Source organism: Pseudophryne corroboree, chromosome 8 (genome assembly GCF_028390025.1).
Source record: "Pseudophryne corroboree isolate aPseCor3 chromosome 8, aPseCor3.hap2, whole genome shotgun sequence".
In the NCBI taxonomy this organism is placed as follows: Eukaryota; Metazoa; Chordata; class Amphibia; order Anura; family Myobatrachidae; genus Pseudophryne; species Pseudophryne corroboree.
This window is the reverse complement of record NC_086451.1, coordinates 263,280,466-263,293,464: the sequence shown is the minus strand read 5'-3', so window position 1 is coordinate 263,293,464 and position 12,999 is coordinate 263,280,466. Positions and strand designations below refer to the sequence as shown.

General features: G+C 47.3%; 1 long non-coding RNA gene across 2 annotated transcripts in view; it reads right to left on the bottom strand.

Annotated features, from left to right (window-relative positions):
* LOC134948930 (uncharacterized) overlaps positions 1 to 7,826 on the bottom strand; it is a 33,418-nt gene extending 25,592 nt beyond the window's left edge. The window contains exons 1-2 of one of the 2 annotated variants that reach the window (XR_010183062.1): positions 7,470 to 7,826; positions 2,803 to 2,905 (exon numbers count right to left, since the gene is read on the bottom strand). This is a non-coding gene — a long non-coding RNA (uncharacterized LOC134948930). The remainder of the gene's footprint in view (positions 1 to 2,802; positions 2,906 to 7,469) is intronic. The other variant, XR_010183061.1, reaches the window with a different exon arrangement.
* Between the last annotated feature and the right edge of the window lie 5,173 nt (positions 7,827 to 12,999).

The window sequence follows — 12,999 nt, the reverse complement described above, 5'->3', positions numbered from 1 at the left end:
GCAACATCCAGAAACTGCTAGATGGAATGATAACAGGGATCACTGTGAGTAATGATGAAAGACCTATGTGTCAGAGCTGTATAAAAGCAAAGCAAACTCGCAACCCATTTCCAAAGTCAGTTAGTAGAGCAGAGCCACCACTAGCTCTAGTGCACACCGACCTATGTGGTCCAATGGAGGTGGACTCAAACAGTGGCTACAGATATTTCATGACTCTTTGATGACGCCACAAGAATGACATATGTATACAGGTTGAGTATCCCATATCCAAATATTCCAAAATACAGAATATTCTGAAATACGGAATTTTTCGAGTGAGACTGAGATAGTGAAACCTTTGTTTTCTGATGGCTCAATGTACACAAACTTTGTTTAATACAAAAAATTATTAAAAATATTGTATTAAATGACCTTCAGGCTGTGTGTATAAGGTGAAACATAAATGAATTGTGTGTATGTACACTAACTTTGTTTAATGCACAAAGTTATTAAAACTATTGGCTAGAATTACCTTCAGGCTGTGTGTATAAGGTGTATATGAAACATAAATGTATTATGTGCTTAGACTTGGGTCCCATCGCCATGATCTCTCATTATGGTATGCAATTATTCCAAAATATGGAAAAATCTGATATCCAAAATACTTCTGGTCCTAAGCATTGGGATACTCAACCTTTATTTTATTAAAGAAAAGAGTGAAGTTGTCAACAAGATTGTGGAATACAAAAATCTGGTGGAGACTCAGACCGGTCTGAAATTAAAGGTATTGAGATCCGACAATGGTGGAGAGTATGACAACAAGGTGTTAGCCGCATTCCTTAAAAAAAATATGGCATAAAGCATCAACTAACAATTGCCTAAAAACCGGAACAAAATGGCGTGAGTGAACGGTCAAACCGCACAATTGTTGAGAGAGCATGGACTATGTTAAGTGATGCGGGCCTGGAAAAAAGATTTTGGGCAGAAGCAGTATCTACTGCAGTATACCTAAAAAATTGTGCACCTACAGTAGCTGTAAAAGGTAAAACGCCACTGGAGGTGTGGTCCAATAAAAAGCCAAGTGTCAGTCATCTTCGTGTCATCAGGAGCAAAGCTTTTGCACATTTACCTAAGGAGAAAAGGAGAAAGTTAGATCCAAAATCCATAGAATGTATTATGCTCGTGTATGTTCGTATACTGTGAAGAAAGCAAAGGATACAGACTTTGAGTTATTACAAACAAATGTCTTCTTAAATCCAGAGATGTGGTGTTCCATGAAATAGCGCCACTAACTGGGGCAGTGGTGCAAGTAGAAAAACAACATATATTATTGGATGTACAGGCAGCAGAAAACGTGTCTGTAGACAACCAATCAGGAAACAGAAGTTTCATGAGGAGCAACAAAGGTGCCAGCCAAGAAATACAGTGAGGAATATGCAAACATAGCTTACTGTGAACCCCAAAACATACAGGAAGCAAAGTCAAGCAGTGATTGGACAGAGTGGAAGTCAGCAATTGATACAGAGCTGTCAGCACTGGATGATAACAGTACATGGACTGTAGTTGATAGGCCAAGCAGCTGTAAAACGATCAAGAACAAGTGGGTCTTTTGCAGGAAGTTAAATGCAGATGGGACAATTGCTCATTACAAAGCCCGCCTTGTTGCCAAGGGATATACCCAAAGGTCTGGAATCGATTATGTAGATGACCTACTACTGGCAGGCCAAGAGAAACACATCACTGATGTAAAACACCAGCTAAAGCAAAGGTCCAATCAAGTTAAAGGATCTAGGCCCAGCAAATCATTTGTTAGGCATGAGGATTGTACAAAATCTAAAATAATGGACTGTTATAATTGATCAACAAACATATATTGAGGTAATACTTTCCAAGTATGGAATGTCTGATGCAAAACCAGTAAGCACTCCCATTGACAAAGGTGTAAAAATGGTAAAGGCCATGCAATCAAGCAGCAAGGAAGAGATAGAGGAAATGAGAGATTCCTTATCAGAATGCTGTTGGTAGCTTAATGTACGCAAGTATTGGGACTCATCCTGACATCAGACATGCAGTAAGTCGGGCCAGTCAGTTTTCAATCAATCCTGGGAGGCAACATTGGATTGCAGTTAAAAGAATTTTAAGATACCTTAAAGGTACAAGTTCACTAAAGTTGGGATTTACAAAGTCTAAAGATTCCAGCTTAAAAGTTTTCTGTGATGCCGACTGGGGGTCAGATGAGGACGACCGTCATTCCTACACAGGGTATCTGTTTGTATTAGCAGGCGCAGGCGTCAGCTGCGCAAGCAGGAAGCAACCCACAGTTGCCCTTTCTACTACAGAAGCAGAGTATATTGCACTTACAGAAACATTAAAGGAAGCACTATGGATAAAAGAGACTTTGTGTGAATTAGGTCTTCTTTGTGAGGCCATCAACATTGCGTGTGTTAACAAAGGAGCAATCGATTTGTCTTTTAGCACCAAGCATTATGGCCAGTCTAAGCGTATTGCCATAAGACATCACTTTATTCATGAATTAGTGGAGAATAAGTCCATCAATGTGGAATATGTGGCAAGAGAGGACAATGTTGCTTACATGTTAGCAAAGGGACTGTCATCACACCTCGGCTAAATGTGTTTTTGAAAGAATGTGGACTAGAATATATTTGATGTTGATTTGTTCTTACTGTTTTTTGCATCATAACCATGTTTTCGGTTACAGATACGACTTTCTTGAAAAGTTTTTATAAAATGTCATGTTCTTTTATATGTGACCAGAGACAGTCCTGAGCGAGGGGAGGTGTTGGAGTATGGTGCACGCAGTACCTTGTCTCCTGTGTATACATTACACTGGGTGCGCATCCGAGCATCAGGGAGGCGGAGACTGATGACACAGTTCATCCTGCAGTGGAGAGAGAGACAGTTCCTCCTGCAGTGGAGAGAGAGAGAGATGGTTCCTCCTGTAGCGTGTGTCGTACTGCCTGAGCGGGACAGAGAGCAGTAGGTGGTGTGTGTTCCTTCCAATGGGAGTCAGTCTGCACGGATGTGCAGCCTTCCATCCCATACTGTCAGAGTCACTACCTTACCACAGCCGCATGACGTATAGTGATAAGTACCGCGCTTTCACTGTACCAGCCTGTTATATATATGAGTGAGTTACTGCTGCTGTAGAACATCTTCCGCATTAACAAGTGTTGTCTTTGTATGTTCATAAACTAGTGTTCTGTTTAACTGTCAACTGTGTCGATTAACATCACTATCAAACACTGCAACACTCTGCCAACAATATACACACAAGTTTAATGGACCTGACATATGTGGTTCACTTCAGCCTACACCACTTGCCCAGCCCCACCCCCCTCTCCTTTGCAGCTTTCAATAGCAGCTACATTTACATTAGCCGGATTACAATGAGCCTGCAGTAGGGATGGCCATTGGTGTGCTCACCATCGATTGTTGCCATAGATGGTGAAGCTGTGAGTGGCCATCGATGGTGACGAACTATGACATAGCAGACAATTGATGGTTTCATCCACCGATGGTCATCCCTGTTCTTTCAGTGACTGGCCTGTGGGCCAATCACAGCCTGGGGTCGGGGCTTCCTGGGTGTTGGGGGCGGAGCTATGTGCAATGTCCAGTCTAACACATTAGAAAAAATATATATATTAATTTGTGCTGTGCCATTGATGGAGGGAAACCACCCGGTTCTCCCCCATCGATTGCAAAAGTATTCGACCAAAAACCATCGATGGTCAAACAATTTGTCTGAATGGCAGTTTTTGTCTTTTATCCGGTATTTAGGAGCAAATGGTCGAATGTCATCTGCTCCCATACATTACCAGATTTTCATTCCAACCAGTCAGTTTGCACAGGTGGTTGGTCTGCCAGATAATTGCATAATGTATGCAGGGCCGGCTCCAGGCATGTTCGAGTAGAGCGGCCGCGCGGGGCGCCACTCTTATAGGGCGCCGCACGCTGCGGCCGCCATATTCCTGCCTGGAGCCAGCCTTCAATCAGTGTCCCGGCCGCTTGTGTGCGCGATATGCAGCGCGCTATGCGGCGCCGGCGTCTGATGTTAGACGCCGGCGCCGCGCAGCGCGCATAGCGCGCATACAGAAGTGTTCATCCGTCCGCCCACCCGCCCGCGCCCACAGCAGTACTCCCCCTCCCGGCTCCCAGCACCGCAGTGACATGTAAGTGAAAATCTGGCACTGTGGGGGCATATCTGCACTGTGGGGGCATTTATGTTTCTGGCACTGTGGGGGCATATCTGCACTGTGGGGGCATTTATGTTTCTGGCACTGTGGGGGCATATCTGCACTGTGGGGGCATTTATGTTTCTGGCACTGTGGGGGCATATCTGCACTGTGGGGGCATTTATGTTTCTGGCACTGTGGGGGCATATCTGCACTGTGGGGGCATTTATGTTTCTGGCACTGTGGGGGCATATCTGCACTGTGGGGGCATTTATGTTTCTGGCACTGTGGGGGCATATCTGCACTGTGGGGGCATTTATGTTTCTGGCACTGTGGGGGCATATCTGCATTGTGGGGGCATTTATGTTTTGTGGCACGGGGGGCATTTATGTATCTGGCACTGTAGGGGCATATCTGCACTGGGAGCATTTATGTATCTGGCACTGTGGGGGCATATCTGCACTGTGGGGGCATTTATGTTTCTGGCACTGTGGGGGCATAGCTGCACTGTGGGGGCATTTATGTTTCTGGCACTGCGGGGGCATATCTGCATTGTGGGGGCATTTATGTTTTGTGGCACGGGGGGCATTTATGTATCTGGCACTGTGGGGGCATATCTGCACTGTGGGGGCATTTATGTTTCTGGCACTGTGGGGGCATATCTGCACTGTGGGGGCATTTATGTTTCTGGCACTGTGGGGGCATATCTGCATTGTGGGGGCATTTATGTTTTGTGGCACGGGGGGCATTTATGTATCTGGCACTGTAGGGGCATATCTGCACTGGGAGCATTTATGTATCTGGCACTGTGGGGGCATATCTGCACTGTGGGGGCATTTATGTTTCTGGCACTGGGGGCATTTATGTTTCTGGCACTGTGGGGGCATTTATGTTTCTGGCACTGGGGGCATTTATGTATCTGGCACTGTGGGGGCATATCTGCACTGTGGGGGCATTTATATTTTGTGGCACTGGGGGCATTTATGTATCTGGCACTTATGTATCTGGCACTGTGGGGTCACTGATTTATCTGGCACTGTGGGGGCACTTATGTATCTGGCACTGTGGGGGCACTTATGTATCTGGCACTGTGGGGGCACTTATGTATCTGGCACTGTGGGGGCACTTATGTATCTGGCACTGTGGGGGCACTTATGTATCTGGCTTTGTGGGGGCATTTATGTATCTGGCACTGGGGGCATATCTGCACTGTGTGGCCATTTATGTATCTGGCACTGCTGGGGGGCATGTCACGTGTAGCTAGCACTGCTGGGGGGTATGTCACGTATAGCTGGCACTGCTGGGGGACATGTCACGTGTAGCTGGCACTGCTGGGGGGCATATCATGTAGTGTATCTACTAGGCGTCTGTGGCTAGGCAAAGTGTCTAACGTGCGCTGCCTGGCGCAAAGTGTCTAACGTGCGCTGCCTAGCGCAAAGTGTCTAACGTGCTCTGCCTGGCGCAAAGTGTCTAACGTGCTCTGCCTGGCGCAAAGTGTCTAACGTGCTCTGCCTGGCGCAAAGTGTCTAACGTGCTCTGCCTGGCGCAAAGTGTCTAACGTGCTCTGCCTGGCGCAAAGTGTATAGGAGGTTCTGCCTGGTGCAATGTGTATTAGCTGCACTACTATGTGGTGTAATGCGAATTGCCACTATTCTGTGGTCATGCACCTTCCCCACGAAGCAACGCCCCTAAATTTTTGCACTGTCCCTGCTTCTGCATGTGGGTGGAGGAGCACCAAGCATTACAGTATGTACATCATTTTGCCCTCCTTACTTAAAAATGTGCCCTCCTTGTGATCAGCACCCTGCCCTAAAACGTGAACACTATCATGTGTAGCTGGCACTGCTGGGGGGCCTATTGTGTGTAGCTGGCACTGTTGTGGGGCATGTCATGTGTAGCTGGCACTGCTGCGGGGCATGTCATGTGTAGCTGGTGTAGCTGGCACTGCTGCGGGGCATGTCATGTGTAGCTGGCACTGCTGCGGGGCGTCATGTGTAGCTGGCACTGCTGCGGGGCATGTCATGTGTTGCTGGCACTGCTGCGGGGCATGTCATGTGTAGCTGGCACTGCACATTATGTGTATCTGGCACTACACTGGAGACATTGTGTGTAAGGAACACTACTGTGGCTGTTCTGCGTAAGGCTGCTAATTGTGTGCATAGAGGGGGTGTGAAAAAATATATTTATTTATAGTTTGATAATATGAAGTTATGAGGCCACACCCACTTTCCCAGGAGGCCACGCCCATTTTCCCCGAAGCACGCGCGCCTTCGGCGCGCGCATAGGGCTTGGGGGGCGCTTTTACATTTTCTCGCTCAGGGTGCTAGTAGGCCTGGAGCCGGCCCTGAGTGTATGCCCAGCATTATATATGTAATTTATTGCTTTATTATCATTAATATGTTAACTATACTATATTGATTAAGAACATGTCTTGAAAATGTATTCTTTTATGACCTCTTATATTATGCAAAGTAGCCAACTAAAGGGATTTTTACCCTGGACCCAGTAATGTATTGAAGTGAGCGTGGGATGCAGAAATGTAGCAAAAAAACATATGAGGAGCAAAATAAAGCAGAGGCTTCCCTTTCAGTTCATAATATATGTCAAAGGGGGAGATTTAGCAAACCCGTTAAGGAGGACACTGCCCACTGCAACCAGATTCTAGAATTATTTTAAAGAATGTACTGACTGCTACAATGTGATTGGTTGCTATGGGCAACACCTTCACTTGTCATCTATAGAAGATTTGATAAATATCCCCCAAAGAGAAAATGGGGGAGATATATTAAAGCTTGGGGAGTGATCTAATAGAGAGAGATAAAGTACTGATCAATCAGCTCCTGTCATTTTTCAAACAGAGCCTCTAATATGTCAGTTAGAAGCTGATTGGCTGGTACTTTATCACTCTCCACTGTATCACTCTCCAAGGCTTAGTATTTCTCCCCCTGTGTTTGAAAAATGACAGGAGCTGATTAGTTAGTACTTTAGCTCTCTTAACTTTATTACTCTCCATAGCTTAGTACATCTGCCCCACAGACTGTAACACGGCAGTTAGGTGCTGATTGGCTGATACTTTATCTCTCTCGACTTTATCTCTCTCCACGCTTTGATAAATGTGTACCACAGCCTGTAAAATGACAGTTAGACGCTGATTGTTAGTACTTTATCTCTCTCCAAGGTTTGATACATCTACCCCAATGTTTGGAGAATAATGATTGCCTTTTTAGTGGGAAAACCCCCCAAAAAATGTATGTGCACTTGGCACTTCACCACATTATCGCGGTGTTTAGAACTCACCCTTTTCCCTAATGTATTAATGCTGCTCCCGGCCCTTTAAGAATTCGATATGTGCAGGGGTGGTAATGCGGTCACATCCCTCTCTTTGGCATTCGTTGTCTCCCTGCATTGTCCGTGCACATGCGCATTGTGCCTGTTGGCCAGCATCCCCCGCTCGCCTGTGTCTGGATGGAGACAGACGCCGGGCTCCCCAGGCAGCCGGGACAAGAGTGAGGCAGGGATCTGTGGTGGGTGCTTTATGTAAGCTGGCTCCAGTATTCTGAGCCAGCGGCTGCTCAATGCTCCCTGCAAATGCAGGGAGGTGCCTCGCTGCAAGTCCTTAGTTTAATGGAGAATGCTGCCTGCCGCACTGTTGAAATGTCCTGTCAGAAGTGAATATTTTGAAGACAGAAACTTTATTACACAATAAAGAAACAAAAAAACAAACAAACCCACAGCGATCCAGCAGGACAACAGCAGCGCCAGCCCAGACCTGCCGAAAAGACAGAGGAGGCTTAATGAGCGGGGAGGCGCAGCAAGATCCTTCATACATTAGGTAGCTGCCGCCAGCATATAGGCATAGCGCCCCAGACGAAGCGGCACCATGCGCTATACGATTTCCTTAAAATCCCGCTGTGAGCCGCATCATACATTGTGGTGATGCGGTAACAGCGGGACTTAGCGCGCACTATGTGCATAAAGCACATAGCGCACGTTCATACATCTGCCCCTTAGTTCTGTGCTCTATAATGGCGTCATACTGTATGTTGAATAAAGCACACATATAGGGCCTGATTCAAATGCAAGTCAAAAAGCGGTCACATTAAAGAAGCCGGGAATCCTGAACACTTGACAGTCGGCATGTCGACTAACAGGGACTATTCCCACAACACCCAAAGAGTGGGAATAGAACCTGTCGTGAGCGCAGCGAGCCACTGAGCTCACCGCGTGACAATCGCAGCAAGCCCGCAAGGGGCTTCTTTGCGCTCGCCTTCCCCTTACCCCCCACACACCGGCTTTCTAATCCTCGGGATCCTGGCATCAGTATGGTAACCGGCGGGATCCCAAACGCTAGTCACCCATACCCAATCCAGCATAACCTAGTAAATATGGCAGCTGCAGATGTCCTGGCACTGTGTCTGACTCAGAATCAGGGCCATAATGAGTTGCTGTACATAGGAGGACTGGCCTAATGGTTTGTAGGATGATTTTCACCGTAACTCGGGAATCAATCGGTTTTGAGTTTCCTTTCTTATTTTTGCATTTTTTACACCAAGTTAATTTCAATACAATAAAAAGTCTCCTCCACTTTATCAATAAAGCAAAGCATATCTGACAGCAAATCTCAGCTGGGCATACAAGGAAAAAGTTATTTACACTTAAACCAATATGTCCAAAAATTTAACATTTCATCCAGCCATGAAGGAGTGAAAACTAGAGATGAGCGCCTGAAATTTTTCGGGTTTTGTGTTTTGGTTTTGGGTTCGGTTCCGCGGCCGTGTTTTGGGTTCGAACGCGTTTTGGCAAAACCTCACCGAATTTTTTTTGTCGGATTCGGGTGTGTTTTGGATTCGGGTGTTTTTTTCAAAACACACTAAAAAACAGCTTAAATCATAGAATTTGGGGGTCATTTTGATCCCAAAGTATTATTAACCTCAAAAACCATAATTTACACTCATTTTCAGTCTATTCTGAATACCTCACACCTCACAATATTATTTTTAGTCCTAAAATTTGCACCGAGGTCGCTGTGTGAGTAAGATAAGCGACCCTAGTGGCCGACACAAACACCGGGCCCATCTAGGAGTGGCACTGCAGTGTCACGCAGGATGTCCCTTCCAAAAAACCCTCCCCAAACAGCACATGACGCAAAGAAAAAAAGAGGCGCAATGAGGTAGCTGTGTGAGTAAGATTAGCGACCCTAGTGGCCGACACAAACACCGGGCCCATCTAGGAGTGGCACTGCAGTGTCACGCAGGATGGCCCTTCCAAAAAACCCTCCCCAAACAGCACATGATGCAAAGAAAAAAAGAGGCGCAATGAGGTAGCTGTGTGAGTAAGATTAGCGACCCTAGTGGCCGACACAAACACCGGGCCCATCTAGGAGTGGCACTGCAGTGTCACGCAGGATGTCCCTTCCAAAAAACCCTCCCCAAACAGCACATGACGCAAAGAAAAAAAGAGGCGCAATGAGGTAGCTGTGTGAGTAAGATTAGCGACCCTAGTGGCCGACACAAACACCGGGCCCATCTAGGAGTGGCACTGCAGTGTCACGCAGGATGTCCCTTCCAAAAAACCCTCCCCAAACAGCACATGACGCAAAGAAAAAAAGAGGCGCAATGAGGTAGCTGACTGTGTGAGTAAGATTAGCGACCCTAGTGGCCGACACAAACACCGGGCCCATCTAGGAGTGGCACTGCAGTGTCACGCAGGATGTCCCTTCCAAAAAACCCTCCCCAATCAGCACATGATGCAAAGAAAAAGAAAAGAAAAAAGAGGTGCAAGATGGAATTGTCCTTGGGCCCTCCCACACACCCTTATGTTGTATAAACAAAACAGGACATGCACACTTTAACCAACCCATCATTTCAGTGACAGGGTCTGCCACACGACTGTGACTGATATGACGGGTTGGTTTGGACCCCCCCCAAAAAAGAAGCAATTAATCTCTCCTTGCACAAACTGGCTCTACAGAGGCAAGATGTCCACCTCATCTTCACCCTCCGATATATCACCGTGTACATCCCCCTCCTCACAGATTATCAATTCGTCCCCACTGGAATCCACCATCTCAGCTCCCTGTGTACTTTGTGGAGGCAATTGCTGCTGGTCAATGTCTCCGCGGAGGAATTGATTATAATTCATTTTAATGAACATCATCTTCTCCACATTTTCTGGATGTAACCTCGTACGCCGATTGCTGACAAGGTGAGCGGCGGCACTAAACACTCTTTCGGAGTACACACTTGTGGGAGGGCAACTTAGGTAGAATAAAGCCAGTTTGTGCAAGGGCCTCCAAATTGCCTCTTTTTCCTGCCAGTATAAGTACGGACTGTGTGACGTGCCTACTTGGATGCGGTCACTCATATAATCCTCCACCATTCTATCAATGTTGAGAGAATCATATGCAGTGACAGTAGACGACATGTCCGTAATCGTTGTCAGGTCCTTCAGTCCGGACCAGATGTCAGCATCAGCAGTCGCTCCAGACTGCCCTGCATCACCGCCAGCGGGTGGGCTCGGAATTCTGAGCCTTTTCCTCGCACCCCCAGTTGCGGGAGAATGTGAAGGAGGAGATGTTGACAGGTCGCGTTCCGCTTGACTTGACAATTTTGTCACCAGCAGGTCTTTCAACCCCAGCAGACTTGTGTCTGCCGGAAAGAGAGATCCAAGGTAGGCTTTAAATCTAGGATCGAGCACGGTGGCCAAAATGTAGTGCTCTGATTTCAACAGATTGACCACCCGTGAATCCTTGTTAAGCGAATTAAGGGCTGCATCCACAAGTCCCACATGCCTAGCGGAATCGCTCCCTTTTAGCTCCTTCTTCAATGCCTCCAGCTTCTTCTGCAAAAGCCTGATGAGGGGAATGACCTGACTCAGGCTGGCAGTGTCTGAACTGACTTCACGTGTGGCAAGTTCAAAGGGCATCAGAACCTTGCACAACGTTGAAATCATTCTCCACTGCACTTGAGACAGGTGCATTCCACCTCCTATATCGTGCTCAATTGTATAGGCTTGAATGGCCTTTTGCTGCTCCTCCAACCTCTGAAGCATATAGAGGGTTGAATTCCACCTCGTTACCACTTCTTGCTTCAGATGATGGCAGGGCAGGTTCAGTAGTTTTTGGTGGTGCTCCAGTCTTCTGTACGTGGTGCCTGGACGCCGAAAGTGTCCCGCAATTCTTCTGGCCACCGACAGCATCTCTTGCATGCCCCTGTCGTTTTTTAAAAAATTCTGCACCACCAAATTCAAGGTATGTGCAAAACATGGGACGTGCTGGAATTTGCCCATATTTAATGCACACACAATATTGCTGGCGTTGTCCGATGCCACAAATCCACAGGAGAGTCCAATTGGGGTAAGCCATTCCGCGATGATCTTCCTCAGTTGCCGTAAGAGGTTTTCAGCTGTGTGCGTATTCTGGAAAGCGGTGATACAAAGCGTAGCCTGCCTAGGAAAGAGTTGGCGTTTGCGAGATGCTGCTACTGGTGCCGCCGCTGCTGTTCTTGCGGCGGGAGTCCATACATCTACCCAGTGGGCTGTCACAGTCATATAGTCCTGACCCTGCCCTGCTCCACTTGTCCACATGTCCGTGGTTAAGTGGACATTGGGTACAACTGCATTTTTTAGGACACTGGTGAGTCTTTTTCTGACGTCCGTGTACATTCTCGGTATCGCCTGCCTAGAGAAGTGGAACCTAGATGGTATTTGGTAACGGGGGCACACTGCCTCAATAAATTGTCTAGTTCCCTGTGAACTAACGGCGGATACCGGACGCACGTCTAACACCAACATAGTTGTCAAGGCCTCAGTTATCCGCTTTGCAGTAGGATGACTGCTGTGATATTTCATCTTCCTCGCAAAGGACTGTTGAACAGTCAATTGCTTACTGGAAGTAGTACAAGTGGGCTTACGACTTCCCCTCTGGGATGACCATCGACTCCCAGCGGCAACAACAGCAGCGCCAGCAGCAGTAGGCGTTACACGCAAGGATGCATCGGAGGAATCCCAGGCAGGAGAGGACTCGTCAGAATTGCCAGTGACATGGCCTGCAGGACTATTGGCATTCCTGGGGAAGGAGGAAATTGACACTGAGGGAGTTGGTGGGGTGGTTTGCGTGAGCTTGGTTACAAGAGGAAGGGATTTACTGGTCAGTGGACTGCTTCCGCTGTCACCCAAAGTTTTTGAACTTGTCACTGACTTATTATGAATGCGCTGCAGGTGACGTATAAGGGAGGATGTTCCGAGGTGGTTAACGTCCTTACCCCTACTTATTACAGCTTGACAAAGGGAACACACGGCTTGACACCTGTTGTCCGCATTTCTGGTGAAATACCTCCACACCGAAGAGCTGATTTTTTTGGTATTTTCACCTGGCATGTCAACGGCCATATTCCTCCCACGGACAACAGGTGTCTCCCCGGGTGCCTGACTTAAACAAACCACCTCACCATCAGAATCCTCCTGGTCAATTTCCTCCCCAGCGCCAGCAACACCCATATCCTCCTCATCCTGGTGTACTTCAACACTGACATCTTCAATCTGACTATCAGGAACTGGACTGCGGGTGCTCCTTCCAGCACTTGCAGGGGGCGTGCAAATGGTGGAAGGCGCATGCTCTTCACGTCCAGTGTTGGGAAGGTCAGGCATCGCAACCGACACAATTGGACTCTCCTTGTGGATTTGGGATTTCGAAGAATGCACAGTTCTTTGCTGTGCTGCTTTTGCCAGCTTGAGTCTTTTCATTTTTCTAGCGAGAGGCTGAGTGCTTCCATCCTCATGTGAAGCTGAACCACTAGCCATGAACATAGGCCAGGGCCTCAGCCGTTCC